This window comes from Mustela putorius, unplaced genomic scaffold, assembly GCF_011764305.1.
Source record: "Mustela putorius furo isolate JIRA1106 unplaced genomic scaffold, ASM1176430v1.1 tig00000242_pilon_pilon_pilon, whole genome shotgun sequence".
In the NCBI taxonomy this organism is placed as follows: domain Eukaryota; kingdom Metazoa; phylum Chordata; class Mammalia; order Carnivora; family Mustelidae; genus Mustela; species Mustela putorius.
In genome coordinates, this window is record NW_025421325.1 from 14,485,104 (window position 1) to 14,509,479 (window position 24,376).

The 24,376-nt window shown below is 40.3% G+C and overlaps 1 protein-coding gene across 5 annotated transcripts in view; it reads right to left on the reverse strand.

Moving 5' to 3' along the window:
• The window catches only part of GAB1 (GRB2 associated binding protein 1), a 126,001-nt gene that overhangs the window by 73,379 nt on the left and 28,246 nt on the right, over positions 1 to 24,376 (reverse strand). The window contains exon 1 of one of the 5 annotated variants that reach the window (XM_013047148.2): positions 7,654 to 9,427. The exons of the other annotated variants lie outside the window; for them this stretch is intronic. The gene's annotated coding sequence lies outside the window, so the exon portion shown is untranslated. Of the gene's footprint in view, positions 1 to 7,653; positions 9,428 to 24,376 lie in introns of those variants that run through there. 5 annotated transcript variants of the gene reach the window in all.

A 24,376-nucleotide genomic window follows, 5' to 3' on the forward strand; every position in this document is an offset into this window, starting at 1 on the left:
GTCCCCTTTTCCTGTGCTTTGAAATAACTACCTTGCTCCTAAAAAAAGTTTCTTTAGAAGCTGGTGTACTTTGTCCTTGCCAGGTCAGATAAAGGGTTAACTTTAATTTACACATCAGGCCTTTTTCCTAGTGGCTGGCCGGTAGAGAGGAAGGAGGAGCACAGGTAAATCAGCATTCACTCCTTTATCACAGTTCCGCCCCTTTTGCTTTTTAATCCACCCTTTCTACCCTCAAGGCCTTGTGATTCAGCCCCAAAGCTTATACTGTGATTTGAAGTTAAATACTTAAAGGACCCCCTACCCCAAAAGAACAAATATCTTATGGGACAAAAAATCCTGCTGCAGCAGGTCTTTGATCCCTCTCCCCGCTTGGACAAGAATATTTAAACCCTTCCCTAAAATGTTATTTTTTAGTAAATAAACAATGGCTGCATTTATTAAGCACTGTGATGCAGACTCTGAGTTGCTCACCCAAAGCTGCCCTTCTATTCTTGCATAGCAAATGAGTTTTAACTGGGTATAGGGCTGTTCGGCTAGAAAGGACGCTTCTCAGCCTCCCCCTCCCACTGGATGTGACCAGGTGACAATTCTCCCCCGGGGCAGTGAATGGCAAGAATGTGTACCATTTCTGAGTCTGAGCTTAAATGCACTGAGCATGATGTCTCCACATTCCCCCACACCCTTCTCCCTTACCAACTTCAAACTGGGACACAAAACATGCCCAGGACCATGCCCTAACCATGGAGATGGGACTCTGTGACATAGGGGGCAATGGAGTAGCAAGGCATAAAGAACCTGGCTCCCTGCACTTCTACAAGGAGGATGACTGCCTGGCAAAGAGCCTGGAAGGCTTACCTGGTTATGTGAGCAATAAATCAGGACTTATCTTCTTTAATTTATTATATGTCGGGGTCTCTTTGTTCCAGTAGCATAGGCTTCACCACAATTGGTGCAAATACTCTGTGAATGCTTTACATGAATTATCTCATTAATGAGCCTCTGAGCAAAGTACTGTTATTATTCCTATTTTCCTGAAGAAATACAGACTCAGAGGGCTGAGTGTCTTTTCCAAGGGCAAAGAGCAGGAAGGACGGTGGAGTGGTCAACTGCACATCCGTATGATGCAAAGTTCAGATGCCCAACTGTATTTCTCAAAAAGAAACTGCTAATCACTGTGCCAGTATCTCACTCTGACTGAGATTCTTCTTCTGTTATTTCTTACATACCGAGAGTTTAAATATTATGAGCTCAAAATTAAGGAATATAATTTATATTTGGCTTGTTCATAAATGCCTTTAATTTACTATATTGAATCTCTAAATTTATATAAAACCCCAAAACTTCAAAGGATTCACACGGCAGGCCAGCTGAAAAAGCCTACCGGTTGAAACTTTTTACTCTATTTCCAAAATTGTATCATGTTACACAGAAAGCACAGATCTGCACCTCAGTTCAGTGCTGTTGAGTCACAGGATTAGATCAAAACAAAATCTTTTTGGCTGTGTTTAATACTGTGTTTGTTATGAAAGGGCCCATGATAATGCTTACACAACACTGGGGTTTTCCTTTCAGTAATATGAGGCCACACACCTTCAACCTTCACTCCTCCCAAACTTATTAGACGAAAACCAGGAGAGTTACCAAGGATGCAAGTATTGGAGAGGTGTAAAAGGGGAGAGGGACAAGGGGGACTTTGTCTTTATATTTCTCCTCTTTAGAGAAATCATTTTTCCTAAGAATCCATTTAATCTTCTAGAAAGCTCTTACAATTAAGTGCCAGAGCCCGTTTATTTATTAATTCAATAAATATGCACTGAACACATACTGTTTGTGGAGTCTGCACCAGACACTGGACACAGAACAGTAAAAGCAGAATCCTGGAAGACGGAGGTAAACTTTGGGACCTTCTCATAACGGTAACAGTTTTTTACCTTAACTTAAGCTGGTAGGAAAATTCCGGAATAAACTGTCTTACCTTCTAGTAACTGCAAAGTGCAGAGCCTGTACGCTGCCTCCACCAGAAAGCTGAGAGTACTGTGCATGTATGCTTCCAGTGCCCTCTCCTGTACTCGCGGAGGAAGCCTTGCCACTTTGTTTAGGTGGTATCCTTCCTCCCCATCCTTCACAAGGTCTGAAGACACACTGAAAATCCATCCTTATCCATCTGCTTCCCAACATGGTCGCCAACCTCACTAAGTTTTAATTAACAGGAGATAAGTGAACAACATGAGTTCTTTGCCAGCATAAGCAAGTATTTCATTATTTAGATTGCTCTCCTCATTCTAGGTCTGGTTAAAAAGACAGAAGAAGAAAAGAGAGTTGCCAATCATTTCTATAAAAATAAAAGCTCTTTTACATTGGATTGCCAACTGTGGAAAGACAAACCTGTGAAAATACTACTTTCTGTGAGTATTACAGGGGTGATTTTAGCGGGATCTTCCATGTGGTCACGTACGCCTCTAGCAGGAAGGCTGAGAAAATCCTCCACTGGGGGTGGCCTACTTGGCTTTCCTGCAGGTGACCCATCTCCTGCACTCAGGGGGTTCCGCACACATGCTCTTCCTTATGCCTCACAAAGGCGCTGTTTGACTTCTGGCTCAGCCTTGGCTTTCCAAGGAACTGTTTAAAACTTCCAAATATGACTGCATTCAAATACTGCTTTAAGTCTTAAGAAAACACTAAAAAAATACAGTGTTCTTTCACTAAAAACTAGCTAAAAATGGGCTCTGGGTTTTTAAGATCTTAAGTGGCACTCATTTTGAATGCAATTATCAGAGCTCTATTTTCATTTACACCTAAGTTCCTCCAGGTAGTAAGTGGCAGTTTTTAGGGAGGGGCATTAATTTGTAGATGGCCCTGTTTGTAAACAGCATCGGTGTGAACACTGACCAACTGGTGCTTCATATCATGTCTGAGGGCTATGCCTTGTGATGGCAGGGACCAAGGTCAGCCATATTCCTTGGGGGTTTTGGCCAAGGCTGAGAAGAGAAATCATCGGGGTCCAGGAAAGGCTGGGCAGGGAGTGAGGCAGGTGCTGTCTTCTCCCCTGCAGGCCTGCTGCTGCTGCTTGGGCTTTAAGGCCACCTCCCCCTGAGGCCTTCTCTGGTCTTCACACCTGGGGGCCTCTCCCTGCCCCAACGTGGGGCTTGGGCCCAGGACCCTGGGGATCATGACCTGAGCTGAAAGCAGATTCTTAAATGACTGAGCCACCCAGTTGCCCCAATAATGCTCTAAAGATGAAATCTCACTTTAGTAACCAACCTTTTGTATTCTCCCTCCTCACCTCCACAAAATCACTTAATGCTGAGGCTCTTTTAATAGTTCCTTAAACACTACTTCTTCAATGATCAGCTACATACCAACTGATTGTGGGTCACTAGTCTTCTAAGAACCAAGTCCTGACTCTGAATGTCCAAGGCAGTAACTCACCCTGCTTACCAGCCCCCTTACTATGGTAGAGACTACCAGTTGCTCCTCCCATTTCCTCTTGTCAGCGAGCCCTCTTGCTCAGCTATAGACCCCAAGAGTTATTTCTTATGGCACTTTTTGAAGCACTGACAATTGATGGAACATTCCAATCCCACCAGTCCAGAAAAGCCCTGATTACAATGGAATGCCTAGAAGACCACACCCCATGCAGTCCCTTCCCTGAACCTCTTCCTATAAAACTCTAGGTGTTCATCTTATGGGAGGAAGAGTCGATGAAAGCTTGAGCTTGCCACTTCTGGCTGCCGGCACCAGAAATAAATTTCTCCTTACTCTTTTCCGAACCCTCATCTTTTGAGTTATTGGCTTTTCTTGCTGACAAATTTATCCAAGTTTGTTCAGCAAAAGTGTTGGCAAACCCAGCCAGATGCCACACTTTCAATCTGTCCAGCCCCCTTGGGACTGCCTGGGAATGAGCAGTTTCCTGGGGTAGCGTGCCAGGGCTTACCTGTTTCCTGAGTCAGTGGCTGTGACAGAACGCTCAGTAGCACCCTTTTTTGATAATAAGCCAGGAAACTTCGTCTATAAAGGGCCAGATAATAACTTCCTTAGGCTTTGCAGGGAATATGGTATCTGGCACAACTATTTACCTCTTCCAGTGCAGTGTGAAAGCAGCCACAAACAATTCATAAACAAATGGGAGCGGCTGTGTTCCAGTATCATTTTATTTACAATGACAGTGGCTAGCTGATATGACACTCGGATTACTGTCTGCTGACCCCTGTTGTAGAGTAAGAGAAGCTTTCACAGAGTGGCTGACTTGCTAATAAACACGAGGTTTTCCAGTCTCCTTTACAGCGTGCTATGGTCATGTGACTCAGTTGTGGCTAATAGCATATGAGCGAAAATGATCCGCATAACTTCTTGACTAGCCCCCTTCTCTTGGGCTGTAAAGAGATCATGGTGAGTCATCTTTGACTGTGAAGATGGGGATGGCAGAGAAACAAGGCGGAAGGGATCTGCCTAGTGAAGTACCATAAGTAGTCTTGGACCAGCATGGACGACCATGTGGACTATTCTAAGACAGAATGAGAAGGAAAAAGCCCCCCAAACCTTTTAGCCCGTTAAGTCACCATATTCTGGTACATCTTTTTATAAAGCTTTGCATTTTTAGGTTTACCTCAAGTGTATGAGACTGTATTCTGAAGGGAAAATGTCTTTGTTGCAGGGCTATGGAATGATTACAAACCCACACATTGGTGAGATGACCCTGCATGAATCTGTCATCATCACAGGAACTAATATCAAGTGAAAGCTTTTTCTGTGGCATGCACTTATACAAGCTCCCACTTATCTTGAAAGGAGTTATTATTATGATCATGTTTACAGATGAGGTTCATAGACATTAACAAATATGCCCAAAGTCATACTGTTCCTAAGTAACTGCTCAGATATGTAAACTTGGGGACATGTGACTCTCAAACATACACTTTCCCACAAATCAACTCCCTTGTGTCAAGGACAAGCCACAGTAGTCAATTCTAGGGTGATATTTAGAGATGGCTCTGTGATTCCAGGTTTCAATTTTCAAACTGAAAAGCACCACTAAGATCCACTGAATGACAGCTCCATTTGGTTTAATTATTACTCCCCTTAAAGAGCCAAGTAAACCAAAATAGCACAAGTTTAATGACTTACCCGGATTCCCATGAAAGGCTCTAAGAATGCCAGAATGTGGATTTTATGAGACAGCTATGGGGGCTGCCAACTTGGTCTCAGCTACCGCCACCACCTCCTCCTCCATTGCCCATGAGAAACTAGCTGCCCAGACACCTGCTACATCAGGCTGAATGGATCCTGCAGAGGAGTTTCAAACTATGCCAGCAGAGGGGAAGATTTTCTTTTCTCTCCAGGAAAGGGTGAGCAATGCCACCGACATTTGCTGTTGACCCTACTCTGCCAGGTGTAGCATCCGTCTCTGCTGGGGGCTTGGCACCTATCACGGGGACCATCTGGCTCCATTTCCCTGACCACATGGCCTTTCCTATTCTGTACAGCCTGCAGGCTTAAGGAAAGTCCAGTTCACCCAACATGAAAGCACAGCCAATGGCACCAACTGTTCCTGGGAGATGAACCCAAAATTTAGTTGCAAAAACTTTATTTCTTCAGTAAAGAAATAAAGGAGGAAACTATTTCAAAACTAGTTGCATTTTTTTTAACAGAATAAGTTTATTTATTTGAAAACTTCACTTGTTTAATCAGCTATGAATGGCTAATTAAAAATTAATTATTAAAACTGTTACCATACCAAGGACTATGCAGTTAAAGAAAATGTTTTATTACAGAAATGTAATGAAGAATAGATTGTCTATCTTGAGGAAAGGCACAAAATTAACATGTTCTCAATTACTTTCTAAGCCAATTATTTTTAAAATAGGAAGTAAGACCTCACTCCCAAAGTGGACTTTTAAATTTGGTACATCTTTAAGTACTTCCAGAGCCAAATAGATGACAAATCATACAGCCATTGAAAATCATATTTCCAAAAAAATATTTTGGAATGTGGAAAATGTTATCACATATACTGCTATGCCAAAAAACAAAAAAAAAAAAAAAAAAAAAACCCACAAACCTCAAGAAAACAGGTTTCAAAAAGGCTTAAAAGGCTTACAGACATTCTTATAAAGAATACTATGTATCTATATAAATATAAAGTTAGTCTGGAAGTAAATACCTTAACATTTTAACAGTAGTTTTTCTCTGAGTGGTAAATCTGCAAGTGGTTTTTATTTTCTTCTCAGCATTCTCAAAATCTTCTAGAACAGACCATAAAAGTATACATTTTTAAAAGAACTAGAAAGAATATCTTGACACTAAAGGCCACAGATTTCTCTGGTGTTTTGTGAAGACGTAGAATGTGGTCTGTAGAATAGGGTAAGTTATATTATGGCCAAATCTACAAAGTCTCAGAAACTCACATATTAAAGTCTCGATGTTCCAATACTGGACATTTCGGGAAGAACAGAGGGGTACCATAACATATGGAGTGAGCCGCTGGGGAAAGGATCCAGACTCATTACAACGCACAGCTATTTTCCACATTTCATCCCCACTACTACATCAACATTAAAAATGGAACAAGGAGTGTGTGTAGCACCCAAACATCTGTGACATATCATTACGGAAGAATAATATTTCCAGGAATTCTAATTCATAATTACTGCTTTCAATTTGAGAAAACAACTGTCAAATTAAAAAGAAATACGTGCATGTCACAACTAAGCAGTAGCTAAAATCAACTAGAAATCAGGTTCTATTTCACAGTGGGGGTTAACTGAAACCTTAGAAAACCCCCACCATTTAGGAACATTAGTTAGGAGAAAGTCTAAAATCGGAAAATATATCTCCTCCCCTACGTCACAAGGCACAACAGGGCGTGAGGCAATCTCTCTGTCTGCTGATAACGAGAAAATTGAAAAACAAAAAAACCTGAAAGGCTCAAGCTCACAAATCACTGCCCCAAGTTTCACACTAATGGTCATATGATCCTCCAAGTGCTGCTTCTCAGACAAACAGCCTCTTTTGTAAAGCCAGCAAGATCCCCCAGAAGGCCTAACCCAACCAAACCCCTTTATTTTCTAAAATGACGGAGCCTCTTAACAAAGGAAAACAGGACTTTGAAAGAAATAGTTCAGGAAAAGGTGAAGGTAGGGAGTTTCAGGAAAATGTCTGATAAAATTCCATTGCTTTTCTAAAACAAAAAACACAGTCTCCCAAGCCTCAAATACAAAAGCAGAGAAGATAAAAATGTGTTCCCAAATGACACCATTACTGAGAAAAAACACACTTTCACTTGCTATTTCAATGAGTATTTCTTTTCCCCAAAGGATTATTTTATTTAGAGGAAAAAAAGACAATATAGATTGTATAATCACCAAACATCAAATATACCCTATGTAGGACATATATAATCCTACAGAAATATACAGCTTTATGGGGAAATTTTACCTGCCTTAAACAAATATTTAGTTAACTGAAGAGATTTTCAACAATGACACAACAATGGAGAAAGATACATAACAAAACAACATTAGTCTTTCTAACCAGAGAACAAGCAAAATGACAGCTCAAAGAGATAGGCTGTAGAGTAAAAGAAAAAAACATTACTAAGATACTAAATAAGATTCTGATCAATCAGCATCAACATGACAGAGACAGCAAACACACCTTTTCTGTGGGCTGCCTAAAAGGACAGCTTCCCCGTACCTCTGACTTCCATCATCCAGCTCCTGCCAGAGTCTCGGAAAGTAATATATGCCCACTAACACTGGCCTGGCCTGCACCCAAGTCAGTGACTTCAACTGCTCCACATTAATAACAAAAGCTGTACAGAGTGGACATGCAGGGAGAGAGAAAGAGATGAAAGCTGATGCAGACTTCTAAGAGCCAATTTATCTCCTGCTGAAGAAACTGGCTTAGCGTCGTTCAGAAATAACAGACTCCTCAGGAGAAAATACCAGCTATCCTCATAAAGCCTGTCATCATTCCACACAATGTTTTTAAAGTTTGCATTAAACTCAAAGATTTTCATTGCAACAGACTGCAGTAAACATAGACTTGTCATGTGCCTGGGACCATTCTGAGCAGTGTACAGAGATTAACATAGGGGCTCTCCCAACAACCTGATGAGATGAGTGCTATTAACCTCAGTTTACAGATCAAGCAACTGAGATGCTAAACAGGTATGTGACTTTTCCAAGATCACAAAGCTAGCACAGTAGAACCCAGGCTTTCTGGCTCTGGAGGTTGAGGGCTTCATCACCACATGAGACTATCCCACCCACAAGGCTAGTACCAGCAGCTCTCCTTGCCTATACCTCACAGAGGCCTCAGAAACTGTTACTCCCAGGGTGACAATTTTGTTCCTGCTTTCAGGCTGCTCCCTAGATTGGAGGGGAAAGGCAGCATGTCTACTTTATGCCAGCTTCTTCAGAAAGGATAAATGTTCTCATCTACCATGTCATATCAACATTATTATCATTATTATTACTGTCATTATTATTCCCATTTTACTAATGAAAAACAGATTCTGAAGGGTTAAGTGTCTTGCTTAATGCTAGTGAGAGGTAGGGCTGGCAAGTGAGCCTAAAACTGTTCCGTGTTCCTGCCACTACAGAAAGCATCCTACCCTCCCCAGTCACAGGTTCATCTCCTAACTGGGCAACTCATCCAACAACCAGAGATGATCTCCCATAATTGAGCTAATCACTTCAGAAACAAATGCTGCCTGAACAATTAGGAGCAACATGAAGGGTGAGGGAAGAAAGGTCTGTAATATTCCAACATAAAAGCAGAAAGGCCTCTCAAGCCATAGGAAATTCTCAGTTGGGTAACAGAAGGCGTATTTGGTATGCCCTATGCCCAGCACAGAGAACTATGCATTGTAAATGTAAACAATTACGTATTTCAACGCACATAAACTAAGGTTCTGCAAATCCTATTCTACTTTCCTTGCACCAAAACTCACTACTGAAAAGAATTCAGTAGTTACATCCCTCTGTAAAGTCAAAACCTCTTCATAATAATCATTCTCTACTTGCCAACTCTGTAAATATTCAAAAGTAGATATATCTATTTTATAATCCTAATGAGGTACACAATTTTTACAGGGGTATGGGATCTAGTTCTCCCTGAAAATTGAAGCTATGAACCATTATAAATTACTAGACTCTCTCAAGCCTGTGGTTCAATAAACTGCTAAGTTGTCTATCACATTGGCAAAGAAATTAGTGCCTACATCTTGGCTAAGAATTTCTTAAAATAAATAATAGGGTTCAAAAACCTGATGATTTAAAAAAGTATCATGAGACATGACTCAAAAAGTATAGATATAAGGACTTCAGAATTTAATCTCATTTCATGGATAAGAAAACTAAGGAAGGTGTCAGAACTTGGGGTACCTGGATACCTCAGTCAGTTGAGCATCCAACTCTTGATTTCAGCTCAGGTCACAATCTCAGGGTCCTAGGATTGAGCCCCATGTGGGGCTCTTGCTTAGCTTGAGGATTCTCTCCCTCTGCCCCTCCCCACTCATGTGTGCTCTCTCTCTCAAATAAATGAAAAGAAAAGAAAAAAGAACTAAACAACCTTTTTATTTTTTTTTTAATTTTATTTATTTGACTGAGAGAGAGAGAGAGAGATCACAAGCAGGCAGAGAGGCAGGCAGAGAGAGGAGGAAGCAGGCTCACTGCTGAGTGGAGAGCCCGATGTGGGGCTCGATCCCAGGACTCCGAGATCATGACCTGAGCCGAAGGCAGTGGCTTAACCCACTGAGCCACCCAGGCGCCCCAAGAACTAAACAACCTTTTTTTTTTTTTAATATTTTTTATGTATTTATTTGACAGAGAGAAAGAAAGTAGGCAGAGAGGCAGGCAGAGAGAGAGGGGGAAGCAGGCTCCCCGCCAAGCAGAGAGCCCGATGTGGGGCTCGATCCCAGGACCCTGGGATCATGACCCGAGCCGAAAGCAGAGGCCTTAACCCACTGAGCCACCCAGGCGCCCCAAGAACTAAACAACCTTTTAAGTCTTAACCAGAATCAGTGGAAGAAACAAAACTAAAATCTGGTACACTAATATCCACTTCAGTCGGTGTCACATGGCCCAGAATTAGATCCCTCTAATGATGTAAGGTAATATAATATTGTAAGCTCTGAAAGAGCAGGAACTGTGTCAGACTTCTTGTATCTACAACGTTTACAAACTGCCTTGCTTAATAAATATTACTAATTCCTGCTATGGTGAGAGAAGGGAATCAGAGGTGGTATACCTCCTCCTTCCCTTCTGGTCTTTGTAGACTGTTATGCAGATCATAAGGTCCAAACACACAGCTGTGCAAAATCAGTACCAACCTTACACAGAAAACAGAGGGGTAGTGAGGCCCAGACGTAGTCTTCATGATGTCCGATGAAACACTTCAAGACTGGAAGGCATGAGACACCTACAAATCAACTAACCTGTCTAGATTAAGATTCTTCCACTGTAAAATAAGTAAGTTGCATTTCCTGATCTCTGAGACTTGTTCTAATATAAAACATTATTATTTTGTTTAGCCTTAAACTTATAAATTTGACCCCAAAAATAATACTTTAGGGGCACCTGGGTGGCTCAGTCATTTGGGCTTCTGCCTTCGGCTCGAGTCATGACTGCAGGGTCCTGGGATCAAGCCCCGCATCAGGCTCCCTGCTCAGTGGGGAGCCTGCTTCTCCCTCTCCTCCCTGGTTGTACTCTCTCTCGCTATCTGTCTGTCTGTCTCTCTCTTTCTCTCTCAAGTAAATAAAATCTTTAAAAAAATTAATAACCCCCCTTCAGTTTGCCTCTTTGGTGTGTTATTAGAACTCTCACAAGGATACAGCACTTCTGATGCCCACCCTCCCCAGTGAATAAGGGAATGGGAAAGCTTTGCTCTGTGATGGCCAAAATCCCCATTTTATTTTCTGACACCACTTCTACCAGAAAAGCTCCTTGGGTCTGTGAGATTAGGCCCAAGTACTCCTAGCCTTACTCTTGGCTCCAGGGCCCAAGCCTGGGCCTGCCTAATAAGGCTGGGTTCCCCCGAGACTGGCTGCCTCTGTCCGATGTCCAGGAAGAGCATGAGCAGAAGAGGGCCCCTACCTGAAGCTGGTCAACTGCAGGGTCTGTTAGCAGTGTGGGTCTGGTCTGAGGCCAGAGGCACAGGTCAGAGAGGCCAGGCCACCAGGAGGCCAGCCTGCAGTGCAAACCCTAGTGTGAAACTTGAGAAGGTGATTAAGTAAGAGATACTCAGACAAGGGAAGGACAGGAAAAACCTGGAGTCTAGAAAAATGTGTGAGAGAGGTTACTCTGGGAGTTCCATCTATCTCAAAAAAGCAAATACTACTGTCTTCCTAGCAGGCCAAAATAATATGCATGTATTGTGTAGGTCAGCTAAAAGGGACCTTATTAATTATTGCTAAGCATAAAGGGTTTTGCTGCCACTACACCTAGGTCAAGAAAAAGGAAGATTTTTATAATTAAGGAAAGAACCAGAACTTACACTGTATGTTTGCAAAGAGCTTTGCAGATAATAAATCACTGTCATATGCACTTTTTGCTCAGACCCTTACAACTACAACATTTGAAGAAACCGAGGCTCAAGCGGTTCCTATACCTGTTCTATATGCACAAACTACTACTAAGTGTCTCCTCTCCAGGTGGGCCTTGGGCTCTTCTACCACATCACCAAGCCTCTTTAAATTACTTTCCCTCAAACCCACCTTTTAGTAGAAATAACATTGATTTCTTCTTCATTTAAAAATTTTCAATTTTATTTAAGTTCTAGCATTGAAACAGGTTTCAGTTTGAATATCATTAACAGTGTGTTGATAATAAGCTACACGTCATTGTCCCTTGTACTGCAAAGCACACTAGTGTATGATGGGTTAAAAAAGCTTTGAAGCCTCATCTGGAAAATTTACCACCACATATACTATACTATTGTTTCTATGGGAAGTTCTGTTCCAAGTTCCAATCAACTGACTTAAAAAAGATCTTTTGGAACACATGAACACAGCCTAAAAATAATCACCACTGCAAACTTAAGGAATTTCTTGGATTTCATTTTCCTTTTTCATTTCATTTAAATATATGCATACATACACAGAGCCTGTTCTCACTGAGCAGCATTTATGGTATGAAAAGCTAAGCATTTCAGTATAACGGAAGAAATTTCATAAAACTCCCACATACTATGATTGTGGATTACATAAGGAAGTGGGAAAGTCCCCTTCTGCCCCTAAACTGTGCCAAGACATCTGACATGTTCACATCTGCCAGGACTCTACAGTTATTCAAGTCCGAATCCACTCTTTACATAAATCAGCATACTATTATAATGATCCAAAGTTCAGAAAGGACCTCTTGCCAGAATAATGAACTTTCTGAGGTCTTCCAAACAATGTGTTTTGTGAAAAATGTCTCCCTGCCAAGGGATTTCAAGTACTAAAAGCAGAGTGGCAGGTTTTCAGTTTTGAATTTTCAACAAATCACCAACATACATGGTTGAAAGTGTTTTCACTGAGAATCAAAGTGTCAGGTTTAAGAATATTTTAAAACAACAACAATAAAACACCCCAGCTTATCTAAAGACAGAAATCAGAGCATGATTGTGATCACTGTATCTCTTAATGGGAAACAGGGGACCAGAACACATTGGGATAAATTTAACTGGCAAGTTCTTCTGATACATTTTGATTTTTTAAAAATGGACTTACCTACGATTTTTCAGAAACATCCTTATCATTTAAGATTGTGACTGTATTGTGCTTAAACCAAACCAAACAAAAACAGCAAGAAAGGACCATCGGAATCTAAATATGACACTTTCAACTGCAAGTTCTGACAAAAGTCTGCCAACTGGATTTCACCCTACCTCAAACAGGAGTATTATGTGGCCCCGGTGCCTTAGTATCCTGCCATTTTCTCTTGTGTCCTCACTCAGGACAGTCTTCCAGCAGATCTTGAGAAAGACAGACTAAGAATGATAGGGATCAAAACAAAAGGCAGCTTACATGCATGAGAAACTTTGAATTGCCCAATTTCAGTCCCAAAGCGTCTCAGTCTGCATATCCTCTATAACCTTTGATGAAGTACAACATAAACCTGTTTGTAATCAAAAGGTACAAAGTGTGAGAACCAAATTCTCTTGGTTATTGAGATGAGTCTTAAAATAACCAGAAGCAGCTAATATTTAATTTGGAGTTCTTACCTCTATATGAGAATTCTTAGTAAGATACAAAATACCCTTATAAAACACAACTTAACCTATGGTAGAAATATCTCATCAGGCAGGCCATTACCATGATTATCTGGATGTAAAAAGCAAGTCATTTTGAAAAAGCCAAATTATTATTAAATACTCTTCTGTTTATTTTTAGATACACACACTTAAAATAGTCTAATATGAAGCACATACAGCTCCATGTGGAAGCCTGTGCCAAAAATCTACAGCCATATCCGAGTTAGTTTGCTCTATTCTTTTTAATCTAAAAAAAAAAAATGTTCAATGTACATCTTTAATTCATTTTTAGTGGTGCTAGCTTTTAGTTTTTCTGTGATATGAATCATTATCCCCTTCTTACCTATTTCCATAAACTGATGTTTTCTTATTTTGAGTTGGTTGGAAAGAGACACTTCTCCCTCCACGGATCTATGAACAAACTTAAGTAAGTCTACAATCCAAAATCAGTATTACTTCAAATACTTATGTGTTTTTCATTTTTATATTCACTAATTTCCCTGAGCCACAGTTTCTTCAGATATAAAACAGTGGTATGTACTGCAGTGGGGGTGGGGTTGAGGAGAACCAGGAGGAACAACATATGAGATGATTTCTAAGTTCCCTGTTTATTTCCTGGTTTCTTTGGTCTGCACTTATTCCAGACAGGAGCTTCTGTAAAGCAGTGGTTCTCAAGAGGTAGGGTGGGTCCCTATTTTGCCCCCTAGTCATCTGGCAATGACTAGAGACATTTTTGGTTGTCGCAGCAGCTGGCTACAGGCATCTAGCGGGTGGAGACCAAGGATGCTGCTAATCCTACATTGCAGAGAGCCTGCCCTCCAACAGACTCATGCAGGCCAGCCTGTCAATATTGCCGAGGTTGAGAAGTTCCATGCAGAGTAACAACCCCAGGAAACTAAATGATGTGTCATATTCAGAAAATTGGGAAGGCCATTTCCTAAAATATTTACTACCTTTCAAATTCCTAGACATGCAGCTCAGGTACTTCAGTTTTGTTTTGTTTTTTGTTATTTATTTGACAGAGAGAGATCCCAGGTAGGCAGAGGCAGGCAGTGGTGGGGGTGAGGGTGGAAAGCAGGCTCCCTGCTGAGCAGAGAGCCCAATGTGGGGCTTGATCCCAGGACCCTGGGATCATGACCTGAGCCGAAGGCAGAGGCTTTAACCCACTGAGCCACCCAGGCACGCTGGTACTTCAGTTCTTAAAAGGAAAGCAGAAAGCAGTAGGGCTTAGTCACAGCTTCCTTTCCTCCCAATCTCCCTCTTTCTCTCAGCCACACCTACTGAATGATCAGTGCTGTGAGGCAAGAGGAATAAGCTAGGGTCTGCCTTCCAGGTGCTACTACCTAAGGGAGACAGACAAATCAAGACAGTGGTCAGTATTTGAACAGAGCAAGACAACACAGCTTGAAAAAGTCCATGGGTTTATTTTTTTTATTTACTTTTATTTTTTAAATATTTTATTTATTTACTTATTTAGCTGAGAGACAGAGAGTGCAAGGTGGGGAGAAGGGGGAGAGGGAGAGAGAATCTCAAGCAGACGCTGCCTTGAACTGTGGAACCCAATGTGGGTTCATTCCCACAGTCCTGAGATCATGACCTGAGCTGAAACCAAGAGTAGTATGGTCAACCAACAGAGCGACCGAGATGCCCCTAAAAGATCCTGCATTTTAACAGCAGATATTATTAAGGAACCATCACTGGGAAGTTTTTAAATGGATCCATTCAGCAAGGAAAGTTCGGTTACATTAAGAAAATGTGTTTTCAATTTCCCTACATAATGAAAGTTGCTCCCCAGCCATGCATATTGGTGCTTTTCTTCTAAGGAAGCATGTAATCAAATGTCCCTTCAAGATGATGAGCAGTATTCCAAGGATCATTGGGTCTTCTGGTCCTACAAGTCATTCTGGGTCCTTATAGGGAACGGTGAATAAGAAAGGACCAGAGGTCAGAGCAAGGACTGCACAGTGGGAACCATGAGCTTTCTAGGACACTCTGGGACGTATTCAAGGGAACCATACAGTTTTTCTTCCAAATCAAGACAATTCTGAGAGGGAGTTATGACAAAATACTGGTGTAAACCAGGGTAGGTGGTTCCCAGAGCATGACTGCTGTATCTTAGCTTGGGAAGCAACCTCAGGAGGACAGTGATCCCCACACAAGCCTGGTAACAGCTGCAGGTACTAATAAACACAAGTTCAACTTCTACTCCTTTAGTCAACTAAAATTCAGTTATAGTTAAAAGGAAAAAAATTTATACTTAGTATAAAATCAACACAGAACACACTCAGGCAAATGCCAAATCTAGAAAACCTGAACATACTGTTTATGAATCTAAAGTAGAAGATTCCCACAATAGTGTGCACCAGATGGGATTTAGTCTTTTCTCTGCAGTATGTGAAAAGCAAGAAAAATTGTTAAACAGCTTCCGGCTTTAAACTTGGCTAATACACTGGTCTCCCAATCAGCACAGGCACATCTCCAGGACCTGCAGTCAAGTTGAACCCTGAGTTAGAAACCGCTTAACTTCACAGGTTTGGCATCTTTAACCACAAGGTCCATTGACACTGGTGTACAAGGCAAGAGACAGCTTCAGTAACTCTCCCTTTTAAAGTCACTCTGCCAGCAAGATGTATGTGCTCTTAAGCATTTGAACAGAGTCAAGATGTTATATATTTCATCTAGAAAATCCAGGCAAACAGGATACCAAACACTTTGGAAAACAAAAACATTCCCATGAAGAGTAAGGTCAAGACTGTCTTTTTTTTCTAACCCATAAATATGGAGGCCTCTAAAAAAAATACTGCAGTCTTACAGGAAGCTGAAAAATTAAAAACCAAACCAAAGACATATACTGAGGCTCTGGACACAGACCTAAGACTAAATGCAAGAGCTGACTCCCCACAGGCACTTCAGGGGGACTTGGGAGCCCAGAAAGACCTCAAGCACAGCCAAAAGGAGCAGCAACCAGGGTAACACATCCATTCCCCCACTTTCTTTTAAAATCCTAGCAAAAATGACACAACCTTCACAGAAATGAGAAGGTATTACTATCCAGCTTCTATTTTTCCTTAATGTTCTAGATTTGATCAAGGAAGAGACCTAAAACTAGAAATGGTAGTCCACCTGAAAACAGGGAACAAAGGTCACTTTTAAATTTTAGCCTCGTCTCATCTTCAAGAACCAAAGTATCACTCCTGGCAAGTTTCCTATACACGAAAGTAGAGTTCCAGAAAAGAAGAAAAGGGTACATGCAAAAAAGAGGAAACCATAGACCGGTAGTTTGGTATCAATTCAAACAAAATTCTACCTTAGGTTTTCAAGTATAGATAGATTATAAGACTTGGGTGTGGGAGGAGCAGCAATGGCCTGTTGTATTTCCAGTGTCATGTCCAATTATCCTAATGTGTTTTTTGATAAGCTGCTATCAGAAATACTGTAAACAAAATGTATCTGCATTTCTCCAAAAGGTCCAGGTAAAATAGAGAAATGTGAGATGGATGACATAATTAAGGGCGCTCACAGTTCTTTGAAACCCCATCCTAAAAAAATATTCATTATTGAGCTGCTATAATCTGAAGGAATGATCTGGTGTCACTGTTTTTCTTCAATTGAGCAGTTATATTAATCACATAGATGAAGTTTGAGAATATGCTTATTAATTTTGCAGACGACAAAAAGATGAAAGACAATATTCAAAAGAATCTTAATGCATAATATTATATGGCCAGCAATGAGATGATATTTTAATAGAGATATACATTAAGTCCAATATTTAAGTAGAATCATAACTTGTACAAAAAGAAATGCTGGAAACTTGGCTTAGCAGTACTTTACCGTTGAGAGTCAGATGTAACACAGCTGTTTAAAAAAAAACAACAACAGGAAATTCAATCCTCAGCTGCATTACTAAAATTAAATAACCAGATCAAGGGAAGAAACAGTTTACTAGGCATTACCTAAGTTGAAATCACAACTAGAGAACTGAGTTAAATTCTGAGAGCAGCACTGTGAGAGTAAATTAATTATCTGACAAAGATCAAGCAGGCTAAGAATATAGAGATGATACCACATGAGAAACTGTTGACAAAACTGGGAAGGTTTGGCCTAAAGAATACTCTGTGGCCTGCCTCAATGATCTAAAAGGCTATAATGAAGACACCTCCTGAACAAGTCTCAGTTTGTCAATGTCCCTCTAGAATATAAATGCAACACTCCAGGTCCAGCTGGACGATGAGAAGTAGAGGAAACATGACCTGTCCAATGTTGGGCATTCTATTTACACAGACTAAAATGGAATTGGGCTTTTGGACAACTGCATTACACAGTTGACTCATAACGAATTTAAACCCCAATCCGACCATAGTTTTCTCGTGCGAATGAGGGTTAAGAGCCAATAGTCTCAGCAACCCTCGCTGCTGGACACCATGTTATACATTTGCTCAATGTCTATCCCTACCCACTAAAACAGAAGCTTCATGAATTCAGGAGTTTTGTCTTGTTTACTGCTGAATATCCAGCACCTAGACCAAGTCCTGGCTGACAGAAGACACTTGATAAGTACAGGCTGAATAAATGAATGACTGTTAAACAGCACAAAGCCAAAATGAGGATAAAAGATAAATGGCAACAGGGTAGCCTTCTTCTGTGTAACTCCAAAAGAGAGAACTGGCAACCACTACACGTTATAGGAAGGCAGGTTTCAATGCAAGAACAACCGTCCTATTGATTAGAGCTGTTTAACAAAAGAACAAGCTGGTTCTTGAAGTACGATTCTGTTCTCTGTAACTGAAAATGTCAGAATAGACATCGGATGAATAAAGTCGCCATTTTCTATATGCCTGAACCAGGTAACCTTAAGTATTTTTTTTTAGATTTATTTATTTATTTGGCAGAGAAAAAGAGAGATCACAAGCAGGCAGAGGAGGAGGGGAAAGCAGGCTCCCCGCTGAGCAGAGAGCCAGATATGGGCTAGATCCCAAGACCCTGGGCTCATGACCTGAGCCGAAGGCAGAGGCTTAATCCACTGAGCCACCCAGGCGCCCCAATAAGTATTTTTGAGTCTCAAAGACATAGAAGGGAGTTCCATATTATCAAAAGGGAAGAGAGGGATATCCCAATCAATACAGGAATCTCTTACAACAACTGTGGCGCACAGTTGACATCTCTATCCCCAGACCCACCTTCTATCTAGTTCCACAGCGCTCTGGGTCTGGAGGGCTGAACTATGAAGAACTGCATCAACTCATTTGTTCTCTGGCTTTCCATCAGGTTTAGCCAATGGGGTTAATACAGAGAGGGGCCTCAGGGCAGGGGGCTGATTCTCTGGCTACATGCTTGTGTTCTCAATGGACAACTATGTCCTTTGACCGAAGATCTCAGCTCCAGCAAGGCAGCAATTTTTATGTAACCATCTTCTGCAGGGTTTGGTAACATCCCCTCCTCTTTCCTCTTCAGGCATAGGTACTAGCCCTTGCCCACCCCATTTATGGGCCCTTGTATTCTCATTATACTGTGTATCTTAGTAAGCAGGGTTTTTTTCTTGAATGTTCCTCAAATTATGGAGTGTTGCCACCTGCTTCCCATTAGGTCCCTGACCAACCACCCCCTGAGCTCATCCAGTGTCTGTGTGAAGGCTTACAGGGACAGTAAGTTTGGGGGGCCTCATTGCTCCTTAGTTTTAGTGCTATTATAATGCTAACTAACTAGAGCTTTCCTGTATTTGAGGCTGGTTTTTAAAACCAGCCACAACAGTGGGAAGACATGCAGCCAGTACAGTTTACAGTTGGGCTATGTCTCAGCACAACCGCTCAAGCAGCCTGAATTCCTGCGCATTCTGAAATAGCAGTTTCCTGGTTTAGCAAGCAGTTTGGCTTCACATCCACTCATCCCCTCAGAAACAGGAAGCAATGTCAGATTATCATGCAACAATATCAGATTTGGGACACAAAAGGCAGTTATCAGGAAATCGTGTATATATTATGTTCTTTCTCCAGATACGAGTTTGTGAAAGAAGAAACACTACCAAACTTCTCTTTTCATCCTTTATTATTGAGGCTGACCTTTTGGGGGAATTACTAGAGCAATGGGATATTTTCACCTTGCACGGATTTTTACCTTGTAAAGACTGTACCAAGTAGGAAAATACTACCTTTTCTCAGTGCCAACAGAGTGGTATAAAATGAATGAAAATGTTTAGTAAGGGTCAGTATTTCTTTATATGTCCTAGAGTCACAGCAAATATTAAGCAAATAAAAGGTCAGGTGGGAAAAGTACAAATAAAACTGGATGCATCTAGACAAAGGAAAAGAAAGACAACTTCGTAAGTTATTTATTAAGTAAAGAGGAACAAAATTTTGAGAGCTGCACAAAATGTAAGGAAAAACCTCCACAGGAATCTACTACCAAGAACAACTGTTTATGTATCATATACTTAAAATATTTTAACTGTAAAATTTGTTACAGAAATCTGATTATAGAAAATATAGAAATTTGGTTATATAAAATACAGTTATAGAAATCTGGCATATCTGTAGTAACTTAGAAGGGTAGGAATAGAGAAGATAAAAATGAAAACCATAAAGCTTTTGTAATTCCTTCTAAAACAAGTTTTCAAACTATTTAAGTAATCTAAGTTTTAGATAATCACAAATGAAGAAGTACCATCATTTACTTCAGAAACAGCGCAGTTCTATTCTGAGGACAACTGTCATGGGAGAAAGATAAACTAAGAGAACCCCAAGAGTCTGGTGCTTACCTCTTCTAATCCTGGGCCCTCTTTCTCTGATCTTTGACTACATAAAGTAATTAGCACTAAAATATGAGAAGTTATTTGCCATGCTGACAGGAACTCCTGTTCACTCTTTTTTTCTTCAAAGACAGGACATACCTGTCTGTCTTTCTTCCTTTTCAAAGCCCTGTGGATGTGGCTGAAAACCCTAGCCCAGAATCAAGGTCCTTGCTGCACCCAAGAAGAGGTAAACTACCCCATTGTCAGAACTTACAGACCTTCATCTGAATTTACAATTCCACCTCTGACTTAAGGCTGGTTGAAACAGGACTTCAAAAAAGATGTAAGATGTACCCTTAGCCCTTGCACTTAGAGAACTTACTACTCATTAAGTCTTCAGTGGTAACTAGAACTTACTCCTCTGGAAAAGAAAAAAGCAAACATTTACTGACATATCCAAATATGACACATCCGATATAAAAGGGAAAAGCAACTGCTCTGTGCCACTCCTGCAAAGAGGTTCTCCAAACCTCTTCCTCATTTGACCAACATATGCTCTCACTTTCTTGCTCTCTTTTGAACTTGGGCCTCCTATGTGTATTTATTAACAAATATGGAATTTCCTTGCTAGAGACACTGAAAATTTACCCACTCCTGCTACCAGATATGGGGTCCAATTCAACAAACATTTACTCAGTTCTAATTATGTACCAGACACTAAGTCACTGCACTAATAATGAGAAGACAGATTTTTCCAAAAACATAGTTATCTTCTTTAACTCCTGCGACCGTTTTGGCATCCCAACTAGAAATAATAACTACCAATGACAGCCTTATTTTATGATACCCAAGTGATCTTCAATGATCTCGTTCAATATTTTAAAAACCATGTATCGATTTTTGGCTATTTACACGGTTATTTCCGAAAGCAACAGAACTGTCCCTGGTCTTGTGCATTAAAATATGAAATGAGAGACAAGTATATCAACAACCAAAGTTCATGCTGAAACTATGGCAAAGGGGCGCCTGGGTGGCTCAGTCAGTTAAGCATGACTTGCCTTCAGCTCAGGTCATGATCTTGGGGTTCTGGGACTGAGCTCCGCATCAGGCTTCCTGCTTAGCTGGGAGCCTGCTTCTCCCTCTGCCCCTCTCCCTGGCTCCTGTGCTCTCTGTCTCTCTCTCAAAGAAATAAATAAAATCTTGAAAAAAAAGAAAGAAAGAAAAGAAAGAAAGAAAAAGAAAGAAAGAAAGAAAGAAAGAAAGAAAGAAAGAAAAGAAACGAAACAATGGCAATGGCAAAGATGAAGAACTGTAAAAATCTGAAGAAAGATTACTTATTACTGAAGCAATTATAGAAAAGAATTCAGAAAGGAAGTAGTATTTGAGATAGTCCTCAGAAAAGGAAACACACAGTGAAAACCCAGTCATGAAAGGTGTGGGATGTGGACAGAGAGAGATAAGAGAATGAAGTCTGGGAAAATTATAGGGGGCTTTGGGAATTGTCAGATTTTCAGTTCAAAAATAAATTTAGGGGCACTGGGGTGGCTCAGTGGGTTAAGCTGCTGCCTTCAGCTCAGGTCATGATCTCAGGGTCCTGGGATCGAGCCCCACATCGGGCTCCTTGCTCAGTGGGGAGCCTGGTTCTCTCTCTGCCTCTGCCTGCCTCTCTGCCTGTGATCTCTCTCTCTCTCTCTCTGTGTCAAATAAATAAATAAATAAAATCTTAAAAAAAAAATAAATAAATTTAATCCATTCTGGATACCTAAGTTGTGATATATCCATATAATCCCAGGGAATGAAGTTCTAATACATGTGACAAACAGGGATCAACTTTAAAAACGTTATGCCTAGTGAAAGAAGCCAGACACAAAAGACCACATATTATATAATTCCATTATATGAAATATCCAGAATAAACAAATCTATATGGAATGATCAATGATTGCCTAAGGTTAGTGGGATGTGACTGCTAATGGGAATGGGCTTTTTTTCCTGAAGCGACAAAAATGTTCTGGAATTAGACAGTGGTGATAGACACATAACTGTGACATATACTAAAAAACCACTGAATTTTACACTATATAAGGGTACAGGTACACTCTCTAGTACATGATTTATATCTCAAAACTGTTACAAAAAACAAAATCAATCTATCTGAATAGGTATGTTTACACAGAATTGAATACCTAGGCTAATGTCCTATATGTATATTTCACCAGACGTACATACTAAACTATATATAGAAGATATCACGTATGCACAAAACATGGAACATAACAGCAGACTGAAATTTTTTAAGTGTAAGATTCACTGCCTTAGAACTTTTCTAGAAGAAATGAATCTACCATCTTGTTAATCCCTCAAATCAGGTTCACTTCAGGTATTAAAAAAAATAAGGTAAATATGATTCAGAAGAGGGAATTTGGAGCTTTCTAAAGTCTTCAGGTATTAAAAAAAATAAAAGGTAAAATTGTTAGAATAAGGTATTAGTGTCTTTTATATGGTATCAGGTGTATTTTCAAATGGCATTATTTTTGAAACCCAGGGGTGCTACGTTCCATTTTATGTGTTTTCTAAGACCACATTAAAAACAAGACCAATCATACATTTTCAGAGGCTGGTTTTTACTTTTTATTAGTGGTTCATTTATTTGTTCTTAATTATACAAAGTGGACTTCATATGCGTATTTAATTTGTCTGCCTGAGAAAGACTCAAAGACTTTAGAAAGCTCCAAATTTCCTCTTCTGAATCATATTTACCATACATTTCTGATTGTGTGCTTTGTTATACATAGTAAATTTAGAAAAACCCAAGTATAAGTAAAACTTGACTCATGACACGTAATAATTTACCTTAAGCAGTAGTTTGTTTGTTTTTTTAAGATTTTATTTATTTATTTGACAGACAGAGATCACAAGTAGGCAGAGAGGCAGGGAGAGAGAAAGGGGGAAGCAGGCTCCCTGCTGAGCAGAGAGCCTGATGCGGGACTCGATCCCAGGACCCTGAGATCATGACCTGAGCTGAAGGCAGAGGCCTAACTCACTGAGCCACCCAGACGCCCCAAGCAATAGTTCATTTTAAGAGTAAAAGCAAATGAAAAGTTAAAAAATTATGAAAATAAAAGTAGAACTGCATATAAAACAATAAAAAGCTCACCAATTTTGCACCATGTGCACAAACAGTAGGAAAATGTCTCATGATGTGTAGACCTGTGGACTGCTGAAATGACCCTAACTTCTAAATTTGAACGTTCACCTTCTTTGTCATAAATGAAACTATTACTTGTTGCATACCTATTATTTGCCAGTTATCAAGAAAAGCATTTCTCTCATTTTAAATTTAATGCATTACTTTGCAATGTGATTTCTCCTAAAACAGAAACTTTAGTTACAAACAATCTTCCAATGAACTCGTGCAAATGCTTCTACTTTCAATTTCTTTAATGGTGAAACATTAATAAATACGGATTAAACCACATCAATATACATCCAGTTTGCTTTAATAATGAGATTCTCGCCATCCCGATAATGATCTCTTTTTGTCAACAGACACATGGTTGACGTACACCTGCACGATTTAACATTCTTTATTAAATAAAATAGCAAAGCATACTTAAAGGACCAGAGAACCAAATTACTGAATAGATTATGAACTGTTCTTTCCCTAAAACTGAAATCCTCAAATTTGGGTTTTCAATCTCCCATAATTATGGTATTCGAGCCAGAGGCTGATTTTTACCTTAAAAGAAACTGCTGGGGCAACTAGGCGACTGAGCTGGTTGAGCCTCCAACTCTTGGTTTCAGTTTAGGTCATGATCTGGGGATTGTGGGATGAAGCCCCACCTTGGGCTCCACGTTCCTGCTCAGTGGGGAATCAGCTTCTCTACCTCTCTGCCTCTCTCTCTCCCTCTGCCCCTCCCCCCACCATGTGATTGATCTCTCTCTCTCAATAAAATAAGTAACTCTTTTATTTTTTAAAGATTTTATTTATTTGACAGAGAGAGAGATCACAAGTAGACAGAAAGGCAGGCAGAGAGAGAGGGAGAAGCAGGATCCCCGCCAAGCAGAGAGCCCGATGTGGGGCTCGAGCCCAGGACCCTGAGATCACGACCTGAGCCGAAGGCACAGGCTCAACCCACTGAGCCACCCAGGCACCCTAAAATAAATAAGTCTTAATAAAAAAAAAGAAACTGCTAAAATGGTGACTAGGAAACCAATAAGGCAATAAAAGCAATAAAATATGTAGTTTATTAGTATTACTATGGAGAAGAAAAATAACACTCTAAAATGTATTGGCAAATTTAACTCTAAATACTAATTCAGGGATGATCCTGATCACTACACAGGGGAATTCTAGAAGGTTAATACAGCACCTGTTTTTCTCCAGGTGCTGGAGGAAACATTCATTTATCC